Consider the following 19539-nt stretch of genomic DNA (forward strand, 5'->3'; position numbering starts at 1 on the left):
CGTCATAGGCTATGTTGTGAGGTGAAATTTTAACCCCGCGCTTTCCAATTCACCAAACAATTTTGCCCCTATCTACATAATGGGGAAAAAGTGAAAGGAAAAGTGTTGGAGGCGTCGCAGCTACAGGCACAAAAATTTGCACAGTCACACGTCTGGACCCCGAGAGCGTCATAGGCTATGTTGTGAGGTGAAATTTTAACCCCGCGCTTTCCAATTCACCAAACATTTTTGCCCCTATCTACATAATGGGGAAAATATGAAAGGAAAAGTGTTGGAGGCAAATTAACAGCTGCCAGATGTGAACAAGGGGGACTTAAAGAATGAGAGTGATGGCGCCAAAGAGTATATACTGTACAGTTGCTAAGGTGGGGCCCCGACATGGGATAATCACCACACCACCACGGGGATATGAACACACACACAAAATGCGCCACACACTACCACGTGCTCGAACACATATACCACCCTCAGCGCACATTTCACCACACATACACCAACCTCACCACATAAAAGTAGAAACACAAAAGTCGCCGCTCAAAACTCGCCACGCGCAAAAATCTCCACATGCAAAATTCGCCACACGTGCAAAACTCACCTCATGGAAAACTCGCCACACGCAAAACTTGCACACGCAGAAAAATTGCCACACGCAGAAAAATTGCCACATACACAAAAGTTGCAACACATGCAAAAGTTGCCTCACACAAAACTTGCACATACTCAAAAGGCACCACACATAAAACTCGCCACGCGCAAAACTCGCCATGCGCAAAACTTGCTGCACACAACTTGCTACACTAACCTGTCACATGCAACTCGACACACAAAAAGTTGCTACACACATGTCGCCACACAAAACTCATCTCACAAAAGTCCCTACATGCATGTCGCCACACGCAACTCAACACACACAACTTGACACACGAAACTCGCCCTAAAACACACACAAGTCTGGTATTATCCTTCAAAAATAAAAATCTGATTAATAAGCAGACAAACTACAAGAGCAACAAATGTACCATATAGGAATCCGGCAGCTGTCAGTCACATGACCAGTCTATTATGTGTATGTGTGAGCTAATATATACTGCCAGGGGGAGGGCTTACTGTTGGCTGGGGATTTATCAGGCTGCCATTTTAGCTTACAAATACTGAGGTAAAAATACTGACCAAATAACGTGTGAACGAGGGCTAATACAGGAGGAGATGACATACAGTTATATACTATATACAGGAGGAGATGACACACAGGTATATACTATTTACAGGGGAGATGACACACAGGTATATGCTATATACAGGAGGAGATGACACACAGATATATACTATATACAGGAGAGATGACACACAGGTATATACTATATAGAGGAGGAGATGACATACAGGTACATACTACATACAGGAGGAGATGACATACAGGTATATACTATATACAGGAGGAGATGACACACAGGTATATACTATATACAGGAGCAGATTACCTACAGGTATATAGTATATACAGGAGGAGATGACATACAGGTATATGCTATGTATAGGAGGAGATGACATACAGGTATATACTATATACAGAAGGAGATGACACACAGATATATACTATATATAGGTGAGATGACACACAGGTATATACTATATACAGGAGATTACATACAGGTATATCTAATATATAAAGCTGAATGTGTGTATGTATGTATGTGTGTATGTCCGGGATTGGCATCTGCACCGTCGCAGCTACAGCCACAAAATTTTGCACAGTCACACGTCTGGACCCCGAGAGCGTCATAGGCTATGTTGTGAGGTGAAATTTTAACCCCGCGCATTCCAATTCACCAAACAATTTTGCCCCTATCTACATAATGGGGAAAAAGTGAAGGGAAAAGTGTTGGAGGAAAATTGACAGCTGCCAGATGTGAACAATGAGGACTTAAAGAATGAGAGCGATGGTGCCAAAGAGTATATACCGTACAGTTGCTAAGGTGGGGCCCCGACATGGGATACTCACCACACACTGGGATGTGAACACAAACACAAAATGCGCCACACACTACCACGTGCTTGAACACATATACCACCCTCAGCACACATTTCACCACACACACACCAACCTCGCCACATAAAAGTCGAAACACAAAAGTCACCACTCAAAACTCGCAACGCGCAAAACTCGCTACATGCAAAACTCGCCATATGCAAAACTAGGCTCACGCAAAACTCGCCACACGTGCAAAACTCACCTCATGGAAAACTCACCTCATGCAAAACTTGCACACACAGAAAAATTGCCACATGTACAAAAGTTGCACCACATGCAAAAGTTGCCTCACATAAAACTTGCACATACTCAAAACGCACCACACATAAAACTCGCCACGCGCAAAACTCGCCATGCACAAATCTTGCTGCACACAACTTGCTACACTAACCTGTCACATGCAACTCGACACACAAAATGTTGCTACACGCATGTCACCACACAAAACTCATCTCACAAAAGTCGCTACATGCATGTCGCCACACGCAACTCAACACACACAACTTGACACATGAAACTCACCCTAAAACACACACAAGTCTGGTATTGTCCTTCAAAAATAAAAATCTGATTAATAAGCAGACAAACTACAAGAGCAACAAATGTACCATATAGGAAATACGGCAGCTGTCAGTCACATGGCCTGTCTATTATGTGTATGTGTGAGCTAATATATACTGCCAGGGGGGAGGGCTTCCTGTTGGCTGGGGATTTATCAGGCTGCCAATAGCAACCAATCACAGCTCAGCTTCTATTTTGCTACAGTTAATTAACCTGAGCTCTGATTGGTTAATATAGGCAACAAAGACATTCTCAGTATAACAAAGCTAATATATGTTGTGAAATTCTTCTATTAGCTTAGTTTTTGCCTTTTAATAATTACATTTCTATCTATTTGTTTTGTGGTTTTTGTGTGCAGAATAAATTTTTGTTAACACATTCTATTTTGCTAACAGCAGTCATTAACCCGGGCGAAGCCGGGTAGTACAGCTAGTATATATATATATATATATATAATATGTGTGTCTCAATGACATATATATATATACACTCACCGGCCACTTTATTAGGTACACCTGTCCAACTTCTTGTTAACACTTAATTTCTAATCAGCCAATCACATGGCGGCAACTCAGTGCATTTAGGCATGTAGACATGGTCAAGACAATCTCCTGCAGTTCAAACCGAGCATCAGTATGGGGAAGAAAGGTGATTTGAGTGCCTTTGAACGTGGCATGGTTGTTGGTGCCAGAAGGGCTGGTCTGAGTATTTCAGAAACTGCTGATCTACTGGGATTTTCACGCACAACCATCTCTAGGGTTTACAGAGAATGGTCCGAAAAAGAAAAAAAATCCAGTGAGCGGCAGTTCTGTGGGCGGAAATGCCTTGTTGATGCCAGACGTCAGAGGAGAATGGGCAGACTGGTTCGAGCTGATAGAAAGGCAACAGTGACTCAAATCGCCACCCGTTACAACCAAGGTAGGCCTAAGAGCATCTCTGAACGCACAGTGCGTCGAACTTTGAGGCAGATGGGCTACAGCAGCAGAAGACCACACCGGGTACCACTCCTTTCAGCTAAGAACAGGAAACTGAGGCTACAATTTGTACAAGCTCATCGAAATTGGACAGTAGAAGATTGGAAAAACGTTGCTTGGTCTGATGAGTCTCGATTTCTGCTGCGACATTCGGATGGTAGGGTCAGAATTTGGCGTAAACAACATGAAAGCATGGATCCATCCTGCCTTGTATGGAGCATCTTTGGGATGTGCAGCCGACAAATCTGCGGCAACTGTGTGATGCCATCATGTCAATATGGACCAAAATCTCTGAGGAATGCTTCCAGCACCTTGTTGAATCTATGCCTCGAAGAATTGAGGCAGTTCTGAAGGCAAAAGGGGGTCCAACCCGTTACTAGCATGGTGTACCTAATAAAGTGGCCGGTGAGTGTATATACATACTGTATATATGTTTTAACGAACATTTGAGCACATAAATCCATTAGATGTCGGTTTTGCAAGCCTGCGAGAAAATATCGCAGTAGGGATGCCATACGGATTACATACGGAGGATGCCATGCGCAAAATACGCTGCCACACCCTGCCTACGGATGACATACGGATCACTATTTTGGGGACTTTTCTGCGTATTACGGCCGTAAAAAACGGACCGTATTGTCTTATGCCTAGTGTGACGCCGGCCTTATTCTGATGAATCTGCAGCAACCTCTCCCTATGCTAAGATCAGCAGCAGTAAGATGGCGGTCGGCGTGCACGCCCCTTTATACCCCCTGTGACGCCGCAGAAAGCAAGCCAATCACTGTCATGCCCTTCTCTAAGATGGTGGGGACCGAGACCTATATCATCACGCTGCCCACACTCTGCATCCTCCTTCATTGGCTGAAAAATAGCGGTGAAAGCGTCATATGAAACGCGACTGTGGCGCGAAGATCGCCGACCGCTTGGCCGATCCCACACTAGGATCGGATCGGGTTTCATGAAACCCGACTTTGCCGAAGGTCGGCGATTTTTGAATTTGTCCGATCCGTTTCGCTCAACCCTAATTACAAACAGAGTGATCTATTTCAAGTGTTCATTACTGTTAATGTTGATGATTATGGCTTACAGCCAATGAAAACCCAAAAGTCATCTCATTAACCCCTTCACGACGGAGCCCTTTTTCGTTTTTTGGGGGGTTTTTTCGTTTGTTTGTCGCTCCCCTTCTTCCCAGAGATATCACTTTTTTATTTTTTTTTTAATTTATGTTCACTAAATGCTAAAACTGACCTGCCAATGTGATTATCCAGGTCATTATGAGTTCATAGACACCAAACATGTCTAGGTTCTTTTTTTATTTAAGTGGTGAAGAAAAAATACGAAGTTTGTTAAAAAAAAAATTGCGCCCTTTTTTGCGCTACGCCGTTTACCGATCGGATTCTTTTTATGCTAAAAAGAGAGAAAAATATCAGCTCACCTTCTCAATGGATTCCATGCAAGGAAACCTGCAGTTAGGAAACCATTTGTAGAAATAGAAATATATCCAGCGTGTTGAATAATATTCAGACGTCTTTATTGAAGAATTAAAAAGTCGCACCAGTGTACATGGGCAGAGAAAATGTGCAAATCTAGCATACGCGTTTCGGAATTTAATCCTTATTCATTGCATACTATTTTAACACGGAATAGCTTTTTATATCATATCCTGTGCAGTCAGGTGGTACAGAACTACCAATCACGTCATCAAGTTCTTACTTATACAAGTGAAACTTTGAAGATACATTTAGTACATGGTACAAATTCATTATAACCAAATTAATCCATTGAAAAGTATAATAGTATTTAGACGATCCATATATTTTTCGGATAACAGTTCATCCTTTTCTCAATTCAATATCTTGGAGTAATTCATGCTGTAGGGATCAAATCAATTAACCAAACATCATATCAGGTGGAAGGAAGAAAAAAAAATATTTAAAAAACATTGCATAGAAATTGTTCATACAAATAATTATCACAATTTTAGTTTGCAATATTAATAATGATTATGAAATCATGTTTATTTATACTTTGCGGGATTCTAGTATGTAAATCTCTTCTTAAAGGTTTCTTGATTTTTTTTTTTTTTCCTATACCTGTGACAATGTAGGATGTAGTGTCTCCATTGTGTCTTTGACTGAAATGTCTAGAGGCAGTTGAGCATGTATTAGTTAGGCCGGTTTCACACGTCAGTGATTCCGGTACGTGAGGTGTCAGTTTTCTCACGTACCGGAGACACTGACACACGTAGACACATTAAAATCAATGCATCTCTGCAGATGTCATTGATTTTTTGCGGACCGTGTCTCCGTGTGCCAAACACGGAGACATGTCAGTGTTCGTGGGAGCGCACGTATTACACGGACCCATTAAAGTCAATGGGTCTGTGTAAAACACGTACCGCACACGTACGTTCTCCGTGTGCAGTCCCTGTGCCGTGCAGGAGACAGAGCTCCAGTAAGCGCTGTCCCCCCTACATGGTGCTGAAGCCGCCATTCATATCTTCCCTGCAGCAGCGTTTGCTGCATAGAAGATATGAATAATAGTGTTTAAAAGAAAGATCTATCTGTCCCCCGCCCTCCCACCCCCTGTGCGCCCCCCCGCTGTTCTGAAAATACTCACCCGCCTCCCTCGCAGTGTCCTGTCCTGGCCGCACCTTCTACTGTATGCGGTCACGTGGGGCCGCTCATTTACAGTAATGAATATGCGGCTCCACCCCTATGGGAGGTGGAGCCGCATATTCATGACTAATCGGTGGCCCCACGTGACCGCATACAGTAGAAGGTGCGGCCAGGACAGGACACTGCGAGGGAGGCGGGTGAGTATTTTCAGAACAGCGGGGGGGTGCACAGGGGGTGGGAGGGCAGGGGACAGATAGATCTTTCTTTTAAACACTATTATTCATATCTTCTATGCAGCAAACGCTGCTGCAGGGAAGATATGAATCGTGGATTCAGCACCAGATGCTGGTACGTGTGGTACCCAGCACGGTGCGTGTGGTACCCAGTGGGCACACGGGCGGCGTACGTGTGCCACACTGATGTACACCAGAAACGTAGGGGCACACGGACACGGATAATTCCGGTACCGATTGTTTCCGGTACCGGAATTATCTGGACGTGTGGGACAGGCCTTAATCTGTTCACTGCACCTGATGCGGGTTTTCAATGTGTTGGTCATTCATCCTACATGTTGTAACTGACACATTTTGCAAGTAATCAAATACATAACATACAGTATGTGCTACTACAATTAATAAACATTTTTATTGGATAAGTTTTACCTGTTGCCGTTGAAGTAAATGCCGTGGTGTTCTCAGTGTGTTTGCAGCAGGTACAGATGTTATAACCACATTTATAGAACCCTATTGAATGGAACCTTTCAGATTTTAATTCAGCATCATTAATGTATAAGCTAGGGGATAAAATATTCCCCAAAGTGGGCGCCCTCCTACCTGAGAATCTGATTGGATAGAATAGTTTCAGTTTCTCTTCTTGTTATAAAATAGATAAATGTTTATCAATAATTTTCTTAATTTGCTGGAATAGGGGACTGTATGTTGCAGTAAAATTAATATTACATTCACTTGATTTATTGTCCTTATTCCTACCTCCACTTTTATTATTTTTATCTTCCAAAATGTCATATCTGAGAATATTTTCTACAAGGTTAGATGCCCGTGCGTGCATCCATTTAGGATATTGTCTGTCTTCCAATCTCTCCTTCATTTGCTTTCATTCTGTGTTGCAATCCTGCTTCATAGATGTATTTCCCTTCATATTTATCATTTCTCCTACAGGTATATTTTTAATCACCTGTAAGGAGAAACCGTAATAATTGTGTCTTGGTTGTTATTTAAAGAAATGTCACAACTTTTTACCACATTCGATTGTAGATCTGAAGTAAATCTTAAATTCATGTCATTATTATTCAAATAACTGACAAATTCTGCTGCTAAGATGGAATCCCCCTCCAATATCAGGTTATTTAAATACATTTTTTCTTTTTTTTTTTCTCCTTCCACCTGATATGATGTTTGGCTAAGAGATTTCTATTCATCCCTACAGCATGAATTAAACTCCAAGATATTGAATTGAGAAAGAAGTAAAAGATTAAAGGGAAGATGCCACATTTTATTTTTTGTATTAAAAATGATCTACTATATAATTGTCTAAGGGTCACTTCCGCCTTTCTGTCCTTCTGTCTTTCTTTCTGTCACGGATATTCATTGGTCGCGGCCTCTGTCTGTCATGGAATCCAAGTTGCTGATTGGTCTCGCCAGCTGCCTGTCATGGCTGCCGCGACCAATCAGCAACGGCCACAGTCCGATTAGTCCCTCCCTACTCCCCTGCAGTCAGTGCCCGGCGCCCGCTCCATACGGTAACGGACCGCGTTATGCCGCGGGTAACTCACTCCGTTACCGCCACTATTAACCCTTTGTGACCAAGTTTTTACTATTGATGCTGTTTATGCAGCGTCAATAGTAAAAACATCTAATGTTAAAAATAATAAAAAAAATTAAAAATCATTATATACTCCCGCTCCTTGCGACGCTCCGGTGACCGCTCCATGCAGGCGGCAGGTTCCGGTGGCAAGGATGGTCTGCGAGAAGGACCTGCCATGATGTCACGGTCATGTGACCGCGACATCATCACAGGTCCTGCGTGCCTACGCGAGAAGGACCTTTCCCGCTCCTTGCGACGCTCCGGTGACCGCTCCATGCAAGCGGCAGGTTCCGGTGGCAAGGATGGTCTGCGAGAAGGACCTGCCATGATGTCACGGTCATGTGACCGCGACATCATCACAGGTCCTGCGTGCCTACGCGAGAAGGACCTGCCGTGACATCACGGTCATGTGATCGCGACACGGTCATGTGACCGCGACACGGTCATGTGACCGCTACGTCATCACAGGGCCTGCGCGAGAAGGAGGCGACAGGACAACAAGGGGCCCTGGAAGGTGAGTATATGTTTATTTTTTAACCTGTGACATACGTGGCTGGGCAATATACTACGTGACTGGCCAATATACTACGTGGCTGGGCAATATACTACGTGGCTCTGTGCTGTATACTACGACGCTGTGCAATATACTACGTGGCTCTGTGCTGTATACTACGTCACTGGGCAATATACTACGTCACTGGGCAATATACTACGTAACTGGGCAATATACTACGTGGCTCTGTGCTGTATACTACGTCGCTGTGCAATATACTACGTGGCTCTGTGCTGTATACGTCACTGGGCAATATACTAAGTCGCTGGGCAATATACTACGTCACTGGGCAATATACTACGTCACTGGGCAATATAATACTTCACTGGGCAATACACTAAGTGGCTGGGCAATATACTACATGACTGGCCAATATGCTACGTGGCTGGGGAATATACTATGTGGGCTGTGCAATATACTACGTGGACATGCATATTCTAGAATACCCGATACGTTAGAATCGGGCCACCATATAGTTGTTTATATAAACAATTATTTTTAATACAAATTTACATTTTTTAACTTTAACTTTTTTTATTATTAATTATTTTTTCAGCCACTGGGCGCCGCCATTTTGCTTTACAGGAGTGGAAGTGTAGCTGCACGACACTTACACTCTGCAAATACGGCAGCCCTGGGCATAGACATCTGCGGTCGGCATCCGACCCTATACTTTACATTGAGCTGCTCCCTGCTGTGATCTGGCCACGCCCCCTGAGCTGTCCACACCACAGCAGAGGCAGGAGATCGGCGCCATCTTTCTGGAGCTCACAGTGTATCTGTGAGCTCCAGTTTCCCAGTATAATCGCAGGAGCCCTGCGGTTATAGGATACCAAGGACGGGAGGGAGAAAGGACTCAGAAGTGGAGCAGTGAAGTATCAGTGGGGGAGGGGGAGAGGCAATCTAATCCTATCCTGTGTGATGCTGACTCTGAGCAGGGTATCTCCTCCCATGTGTGTTACTGTGCTGAGCCGTGTATCTAATCCTATCCTGTGTGTTACTGTGCTGAGCCGTGTATCTAATCTTTTCCTGTGGGATACTGTGTGCGGAGCCGTGTATCTAATCCTATTCTGTGATCTGTATGGCAATATTATATGAGAACACTATGGCGGTATTATCTTCAGAAAGGGGATCCAATCTAGGGTGGTTCTGGCTGAGCAGCTGCACACGGGTCTGGGGTAATAGAGGGGGCACCATGACCTCCAGTTAGGTGCAGTCAGGGGAGGGTTGGTCAGGCAGCTGAAGAGGGGGGCCTCATTTATATCGTTACTATATGGCTACATTTCCCACCCAGCGTCACCCCGACTGCGCCTTTCGCCTCGCTTTCACACATCGCCAGGACAGGAGCTGAGGAGGGGAATGGGGTCTTTGCATGCAAAGTCTGGATCAGAACAGGCCATCAATCTGCAGAAATGTTTCCTGGATTTCTGTGGAGCAGACAAGCAGTCGGTCCATCCATGTGTATAAAAGACAGTGCTCTATGTACAATCCCTGGCTGCTCCGCGCACCGAACAGGGGGCCCCCATACACCAGCACACTGCTCTCCTGAAATACTCTGTGCTGCTGTCCCCCTGCTCCCTCCACCATATATGTCCCAGAATCCTTGCTGCCTGCCATCCTCGGTGACTGTCTACTTGTCAGTATAACTTTGCTGTCACCAACAAAATGGCTTCTCACTGTGTTCACAGCCATGTCAGCAGACTCCGCCCATAATTACTGCAGTGCAGTAATGTGAGCTAGTTGTACACGAGGTTTTTGTCAAATTTCATTAGCTGCTCCCCCTAGTGTTTAAAAGTGGAAATGCCAAACCTTTTAAAATTATTTTTCATATTTTACTAAATTATAAACAAATTATAATATTTTTAAAGAAAATGTAAACATTAATTCTTTACATTTTTTCAATCGGAAAAAAAAAAATTTTGATGGCACCTTCCCTTTAACTATTATGCGAAAAATATATGGATCGTTTAAATGTTATTATAATTTTCAATGGATTAATTTGGTTATAATGAATTTGTACCATGTATTACGGTATATGTAACTTTAAAGTTTCACTTGTATAAGTAAGAACTTGATGACGTGATTGGTGGTTCTGCACCACATGACTGCACAGGATATGACATAAAAAGTAATCCATGTTAAAATAGTATGCAATGAATAAGGATTAATTTCCGAAACGCATATGCTAGATTGGCATATTTTTTGTCTGCCCATGTACACTGGTGCGACTTTTTAATTCTTCAAAAAAGACGTCTAAATTTTATTCAACACGCTGGATATATTTTAATTTCTGCAAATAATTCTAATATCTAAGACGCGGCAGTACCTAATATGTGTATGTTTGATTTTTTCCTTTTATTCTATTTTGAATGGAGCTAAAGGTAGGTGATTTGAACTTTATATTTTTTTAAACTTTTTTTTTTTTTTTTGCATTCTTCAATAGCCCCCATGGGAGACTAGAAGCTGTAGTTGTCTGATCGCCTGTGCTGCAAACAGGCGATGATCATATTGCCTGTGTGTATCAGAAATGCTCACTTGCTATGAGCGCAGACCACTGGTCGGCGCTTCTAGCAATCGGGCTATGACAACCATACAGGTCTGCTGGAGACCTCTGGTTGTCATGCCAGCCTATCGGTGACCCGCGATCACGTGACAGGGTCACTGATGGGCTGGATTTCTGTTGAGCGTAAGTTAAATGCCACTGTCAGAGATTGACAGCGGCATTTAACAGGTTAACAGCTGCTGGTGGATTGTGATTCTGCCCACGGCTGTTAAGAGGCACATGTCAGCTGTTCAAAACAGCTGACATGTGCCAGGAAAGATGGCTCTGCCCCAAAGCCCACATCAAAGGGGGAGACACAACATGTGCTGTAAATGTACGGTGATTGTTGTGAAGGGGTTGAATTAGAATAATTAATAGTGATGAGCGAATATACCCGTTGCTCGGGTTTTCCCGAGCACGCTCGGGTGATCTCCGAGTATTTATGACTGCTCGGAGGTTTCGTCGCCTCAGCAGAATGATTTACATCTGTTAGCCAGCTTGATTACATGTGAGGATTCCCTAGAAACCAGGCAACCCCCACATGTACTTAGGCTTGTCTAGCAGCCATAAATCATTCCGCTGAGGCGATGAAAACTAAATCTCCAGAACACTAACAAATACTCTAAGACCACCCGAGCGTGCTCGCTCATTACTAATAATTAACAAAAGACACCTGTAGGCTCCACAATCATGGGGAAGACTGCTGACTCCAGAAGGCAGTCATTGACACACTCCACAAGGAGGGTAAGCCACAAAAGGTCATTGCTGGCTGTTCACAGAGTGCTGTATCCAAGAATATTAATGAAAAGATGAGTGGAAGGAAAAAGTGTGGTAGAAAAAGATGCACAAGCAACCGGAATAACCGCAGCCTTGAAAGGATTGTTAAGAAAAGGCCATTAAAAAATTTGGGGGAGTTTCACAAGGAGTGGACTGCTGCTGGAGTCATTGCTTCAAGAGCCACCAGACACAGACGTATCCAGGACATGGGCTACAAGTGTCACATTCCTTGTGTCAGGCCACTCATGACCAATAGACAACGCCAGAAGCGTCTTACCTGGGCCAAGGAGAAAAAGAACTGGACTGTTGTCAGTGGTCCAAGGTGTTGTTTTCAGATTAAATTAAATTTTGCATTTCATGTGGAAATCAAGGTCCCATAGTCTGGAGGAAGAGTGGAGAGGCCACAATCCAAGCTGCTTGAGGTCTATTGTGAAGCTTCCACAATCATTGATGGTTTGGGGAGCCATGTCATCTGCTGGTGTAGGTCCACTGTGTTTTATCTAGACCAATGTCAGCGCAGCCGTCTACCAGGAGATTTTAGAGCACTTTACGCTTCCCTCTGCCGACAAGCTTTTTGGAGTTGGAGATGTCATTCTCCAGCAGGGCTTGGCACCTGTCCACACTGCCAAAAGTACCAATACCTGGTTTATAATCAACAGTATCACTGTGCTTGATTGGCAGCAAACTCGCCTGACCTTAACCACACAGAGAATCTATGGAGTATTGTCAAGAGGAAGATGAGAGACAACAGACCCAACAATGCAGACGAGCTGAAGGCTGCTATTATAGCAACCTGGGCTTCCATAACACCTCAGCAGTACCACAGGCTGATTGCCTCCACGCCACGCCGCACTGATGCAGTAATTGATGCAAAAGGAGCCCCGACCAAGTATTGAGTGCATTTACTGAACATACATTTCAGTAGGTCAACATTTCGGATTTTAAAATCATTTTTCAAGCTGGTGTTATAAAGTATTCTAATTTACTGAGATAATGACTTTGGGGTTTTCATTGGCTGTAAGCCACAATCATCAACATTAACAGAAATAAACACTTGAAATAGATCACTCTAATGACTCTATATAATATATGACTTTCACTTTTTGTACTGAAGAACTGAAATAAATTAACTTTTTGATATTCTAATTTTGGGAGAAGCACCAGTATTACCCTGTGATTATTGTAATTCCAGTGCTGTTCCACCAGGTGGTGGTGCTGCACTTCACACACTTGATTGGACGTGATAATTTCTGGCTATGGTCATAGAGCTCTGCAGTCTGCTAACTGTGTGGTAACTACAGCTAGTATATTTAGGTCGCCTCATTGTCTGCACCTCATGATTAATCAGTTCCTGGAATACATTGCTGACAGATGACCGCCACAAAGCTCCACTGTCCTCCCCTCCAAGGCTTTAGGGTACGTGTCCACGTGCAGGAAACGTTGCGTGTTTGACGCTGCGCAGAGCCGCAGCATCAAACACGCAGCGTCCAGATGTTACAGCACAGTGGAGGGGATTTTATGAAATCCCGTCTCCACTATGCGTGGTAACACGCACCCGGCGGCCCTGCGATAACGGACATGCTGCACGTCTTAAGATCATAGCATGCGCCGCCACAAGGTATATCACAGGGCCCTATCTGTGGGGTGCGATGATGCCGGATGTGTGCAATGAACACATCCGGCATCATCGCGTCACAGAAGGGGGCGGAGCGGGTTTACTGCTCCGTCTATACCGCCAGCCATCCTGAAGGTGGACACATACCCTAACATTGCCAGCTCCGACGGAGAGGGAAGCATCTGCTGAGATTGTAAGGGACCAATGGAGTCCTCTACTCCCCAGCATATACTGAGCGGGCCCGTGGGACTATCAAATTCATGGCTCACACGTGATAGGATTAGATACACAGTTCAGCAGACAGTATCACACAGGATAGGATTAGATACATGGCTCAGCAGAGAGTATCACAAAGGATAGGATTAGATACACAGCTCAGCAGACAGTATCACACAGGATAGGTTTAGGTACATGGCTCAGCAGAGAGTATTACACAGGATAGGATTAGATACACAGCTCAGCAGACAGTATCACACAGGATAGGATTAGACACAGCTCAGCAGACAGTATCATGCAGGATAGGATTAGATACATAGCTCAGCAGACAGTATTACACAGGATAGGATTAGATACACGGCTCAGCAGACAGTATCACACAGGATAGGATTAGATACACGGCTCAGCAGACAGAATGACACAGGATAGGATAGATACACAGCTCAGCAGATGGTATCACACATGATATTGTTAGATACACCGCTCAGCAGATGGTATCACACAGGATAGGATTAGATACTCGGCTCAGCAGTCAGTATCACACAAGATAGGATTAGACACCGCTCAGCAGACAGTATCACACAGGATAAGATTGGATACTTCAGCTCATCAGGCAGTATCCCATATTTTAGGATTGGCTACACTGCCTCTGCAGTTAGTATCACACATGATAGGCTTAGATACTTCTGGCCTGCAGGCAATATTACTAAGGTACGATTAGGTATAAAAACTGAGTAGGAACATTGCGTATCAGGCTTAGATACATTGGGGTAACACATTAGAGTAAGGTTGGAGAAACCCCTAGAAAGCATTTTGGCCATTTGTGTTAGAGTTCTCCTGTGGAGCTTTATAAATCGGAGTTTTAGCCCCGGGCACAATTATCTGGGTGGCGTCTGATTGCAGTGATGGCATGGATCCCTCTAAAGACAGCGCTCCACTGTCCTGCCGTCCCCCAGAGGGGATCTGGTTTCTGTGTGGGAGAACAAGGCCTTCTCTCGCAGGCACAACATCGGTGACTCTTTATCACCGGACCATTGTGAAGATTGAAAGTTCACAGAATTAATGTCGATAATGGAAACAAGCAAATACTGGGCCGCCAGGAGACACGAGTCCCGGAGAGAACTCGCACCTCTTATCAACCACACGGCATCCGGGGACGAGCACAAAGGCAACTGTCATAGTCTCGGTCTAAATGTCACCAAGTCTTCGCTGTGCATTACCCTGTCCGGCAACCCATGAATGTTGCATCTGGAAGTAGGACAGACCTCTAAATTAGGTCATCTAGTAGGCAGCTGTGATGCCAGGCCACAGTGACGAGCAGCTGAAGGAAGCGCAACCTACTGATCTGTGCATGCGCCAGATGGACTGGGTGATACGGTATGTCATCCACGTCAATCACGCACCTCTACAGCGGCAATCTAGCTTTGCGCAGCAAGGATTCCTTTTGCCCCATTTAGGGCAGACCATCATCCTGATATTTGCCTAGGAGATGTCACCCACATCACGCCTGCACCTCCGCAGTTGCACTTTAGCTTTGCACAGGCAAGATTCCGTCTGCCCCATTGAGCAAAGAGCATTGTCTTGATTTTTTTTATAAGAGACGTCAATTGCATACCTGCGGAGTGGCAATCTAGCCCTGCACAGGAGCGATTCTTTCCGTTGACAGCAGCAACCTTTTCATCTGTGCATTAATTGGGCTATGCGAATGACATAGGAGACGTCATCCATATCAATCAATGGCGGAATGGAAACGATTATGGGCAGACAGGGCAACTGGAGATGTCCATCCTATCACTTGGCACCCATTAGAATACAGCTCAGGACTTCTTATGAGGGCAACTGGGTTTATTTAAAGGGGTTTTGGTGATATTGGTACAGAGTTGGCGGAAATGGTAAGTAATATGGCCTGGGGAACACACTCCATACACTTTATTCGAGAGAATTGGCCGAGCAGTTGGGTGTAACTGGCGAGGTCGTGGGACAGAAGAATCTGCCAGTTGGAAGTTTGATTTTAAAATGTTCTCAGGGAAGATCAATCGATGGCAGAGCTCCATGGTAACGTCTTACTCTCCACACTGAGAGCACATTCACATGTATCGGGCAGTCAGGAGAGATAGCTGTCAGCGGAATGAGTGTGTACATGGGCAGATCCAGTCTACCCAAGCACCGCCCTATATTCCTGACATGCATCCTAATGAGGACAATTCAACCTAAACTCATTACAGCTTTTATCAGACAGATTTTATGTTCAATCTATTTTATTAAACATTTTATAAACAAAAAATATATGAAAAATGATAATATATAGAATCATAGAAAATATCTAGTATTCAAAATGAGAATACCACTTTTAACAGTAAGTCAAACATATCAAGGTAGACAATAACAGTAACATATTATTATTATTATTTATTGTTATAGCGCTATTTATTCCATGTCGCTTTACATGTGAGGAGGGGTATGCATAATAAAAACAAGTACAATAATCTTAAACAATACAAGTCATAACTGGTACAGGAGGAGAGAGGACCCTGCCCGCGAAGGCTCACAATCTACAAGGGATGGGTGAGAATACAGTAGGCAAGGATACAGCTGGTCATGCAGCGGTTTGGTCGATCGGTGGTTACTGCAGGTTGTAGGCTTGTCGGAAGAGGTGGGTCTTCAGGCTCTTTTTGAAGGTTTCGACGGTAGGCAAGAGTCTGATGTTTTGTGGTAGAGGATTCCAGAGTAGGGGTGATACGCGAGAGAAATCTTGTATACGATTGTGGGAAGAGGAGATAAGAGGGGAGTAGAGAAGGAGATCTTGTGAGGATCGGAGGTTGCGTGCAGGAAAGTACCGGGAAACGAGGTCACAGATGTATGGAGGAGACAGGTTGTGGATGGCTTTGTACGTCATTATTAGAGTTTTGTCCTGGAGTCTCTGGGTAATGGGGAGCCAGTGCAGGGATTGATAGAGGGGAGAGGCCGGTGAATAGCGGGGGGACAGGTGGATTAGTCGGGCAGCTGAGTTTAGAATAGATTGAAGGGGTGCGAGAGTGTTAGAGGGGAGGCCACAGAGCAGGAGGTTGCAGTAGTCAAGGCGAGAGATGATGAGGGCATGGACTAGGGTTTTTGCAGATTCTTGGTTGAGGAATGTACGGATTCGTGAAATATTTTTGAGTTGAAGTCGACAGGAAGTGGAAAGGGCTTGGATATGTGGTTTGAAGGAGAGATCAGCGTCAAGGATTACCCCGAGGCAGCGAGCTTGTGGGACTGGGGAGAGTGGGCAGCCATTTACTGTAATGGATAGGTTCGTTGGGGGGGTCGCGTGAGATGGGGGAAAGATGATGAATTCTGTTTTGTCCATGTTAAGTTTCAGAAATCTATCGGAGAAGAAGGATGAAATAGTGGACAGACATTGAGGGATTCTGGTTAGTAGGGAGGTGATATCTGGTCCAGAGATGTAGATCTGTGTGTCATCAGCATAGAGGTGATACTGAAAGCCATGAGATTCTATGAGCTGTCCCAGGCCACAGGTGTAAATGGAGAAGAGCAGGGGCCCTAGAACTGAACCTTGTGGGACTCTGACAGATAGGGGGCGAGGTGAGGAGGTGGTGTGTGAGTGGGAGACGCTGAATGTTCGGTCAGTTAGGTATGACGAGATCCAGGATAGGGCCAAGTCTGTGATGCCAAGGGATGAGAGGGTCTGTAATAATAGGGAATGGTCCACTGTGTCAAAGGCAGCCGACAGGTCGAGGAGAAGGAGGACAGAGTAGTGTCGCTTGCTCTTGGCGGTTAAGAGGTCATTAGTGACCTTAGTTAGGGCAGTTTCAGTGAAATGGTGTGACTGGAAGCCAGATTGTAAGCGGTCAAAGAGGGAGCAAGAAGAGAGATGGGAGGACAGTTCAAGGTAGACGTGTTGTTCCAGTAGTTTGGAGGCATAGGGGAGAAGTGATATAGGGCAATAGCTAGATACAGAGGATGGGTCAAGAGAGGACTTTTTGAGGATAGGTGTGATGGAGGCATGTTTAAAGCTTGAGGGGAAAACACCAGTTGTTAGTGATAGGTTGAAGAGATGGGTTAGGGTTGGGATGAAGACTGTGGTGAGGTTTGGGATGAGGTGGGATGGGAGCGGGTCAAGTGCACAGGTCTGATGTTATCAATCTTCTACTTGAAAAATGAGGCAAAGTCTTCAGCTGAGATGAGTGGGGAGGGAGGAGGTGCTGGGGGATGGAGGAGAGAGTTGAAGGTGAATAACTGTTTAGGGTTGTGAGACAGGGAGGATATTAGAGATGAGAAGTAGGTTTATTTAGCTGTGGTGACAAGGTGTTCAAGAAAGGAAGTATCTTCTATATTATGTAGAAGAAAGACAGGATAAGAAAAAGAGGGAAAGAAAGACAAGGGAAGAGACAAGAAAAAAAAGGGAACAAAAGGGGTTATGGATAAAGGGGTCTTTAAAATCAGATATATTAATGTGCAAATTCCTATGTAACTGTTAAAGCCAGCAGAACAAATTATGGAAATCAGGTGACCCCTGAAACAAAATCCATCCACTCAAAATCCTTCTAAATTTATTGTTTGTTCATTTGCAGTCTGCAGACAGCTCCTCCTTTCTACATAGATAGACTGATATAAGGAAATGGTCAAATATGTCAGGGGGGTTTGTCAGTTTCCAAAACCGCGGGATTACCATTCGTGCTGCTGTTAGACAAAACCGAAGAAGATCTCTTTTCGGAGTCCCTATTGAAGAAGGTAAAATTGACAGAAGAGCTATTTGAGGAGACCTTGCAACACTGTTTCCCATGATTCGTTGATAACTGTCAAAAACCTTCTCCCAGAATGGCTTGATCTTACAGCACTCCCACCAAATGTGAATCCTAGAGCCCACCTCCCTCTCACATCTCCAACAAACCCCTGAAAACTGCTGGATATATTGCGTGTATTTTAGAAGGGTAATGATACCATCTCATAAGTATTTTATAGTTCTTCTCTTGTGCAACCCCAGCGCTAGCAAGTAATGAGTGAAGAGAAACCCCCTTTCCCATTCCTGAGGAGACAAGCTTATCCCCAAGTCTCTCTCCCATGCTTGTTGAAATGTTCATTTCTCCACTTCACCCTCTCTGCTCAATCCCCCATAAATCACTGGTATAGCATGTGGAGGCCTATTTTCTTCTAACAACAATTTCTCAAAAAAAGGTAAAGTTTGAAATCAAAATGTTATCAAAAGGATGTGCCACTAGGAAGGATTGTAATTGCAAGTATTCAAACCACGTAATTTTCTCATTTGGAAACTGAGGCTGTATAGAGACAAAAGAAGGCAAGCCCCGTCTTCTAGCACCTGAAACAATCGGGTATCCTCCACTGCCCTCCGACCGAGAAAAGATCCGCGCAAGCATCCAGGTAGAAAGGATGGATAAAAGACATTGATGTAAGTGGACTAATATTCCTATCTGGGAACCCCTTCTTTCTCAGAGTGTGCCATATTTTAAGTGTGTCTCTAGTTAATTACAATTGACTATATTCAATGATTCCCCAGAACACTACGGCAGATGTCTTAGGCCTCTTTCACACTTCCGTCTTTCAGGTTCCGTCACAATCCGTCGATTTTTGAGAATCCAGGATCCTGCAAAAAAATTTGCAGGATCCTGCATTTTTCTATAGACTTGTATTAGTGCCCCATTGTGACGGATAGCCTTCCGTTTCATCCGTTTTTCACTGGATCCTGCATAAAAAAAACAGTCCGTCGGGCAGAGAAAACGTTCAGAGGAACGTTTTTTCTGCACGTCGGAAAATCGGTCAGCGACGCATCCTGCGCTGCCCGTCACTGGCTACAATGGAAGCCTATGGG

At 44.4% G+C, this 19539-nt stretch overlaps 1 long non-coding RNA gene across 1 annotated transcript in view; it reads right to left on the reverse strand.

Annotated features, from left to right (window-relative positions):
- Positions 1–16297: 16297 nt before the first annotated feature.
- LOC143769556 (uncharacterized) overlaps positions 16298–19539 on the reverse strand; it is a 29168-nt gene continuing 25926 nt past the window's right edge. Inside the window, exon 3 of the long non-coding RNA XR_013214420.1 lies at positions 16298–18040. This is a non-coding gene — a long non-coding RNA (uncharacterized LOC143769556). The remainder of the gene's footprint in view (positions 18041–19539) is intronic.

Source organism: Ranitomeya variabilis, chromosome 1 (assembly GCF_051348905.1).
Source record: "Ranitomeya variabilis isolate aRanVar5 chromosome 1, aRanVar5.hap1, whole genome shotgun sequence".
Lineage (NCBI taxonomy): Eukaryota > Metazoa > Chordata > Amphibia > Anura > Dendrobatidae > Ranitomeya > Ranitomeya variabilis.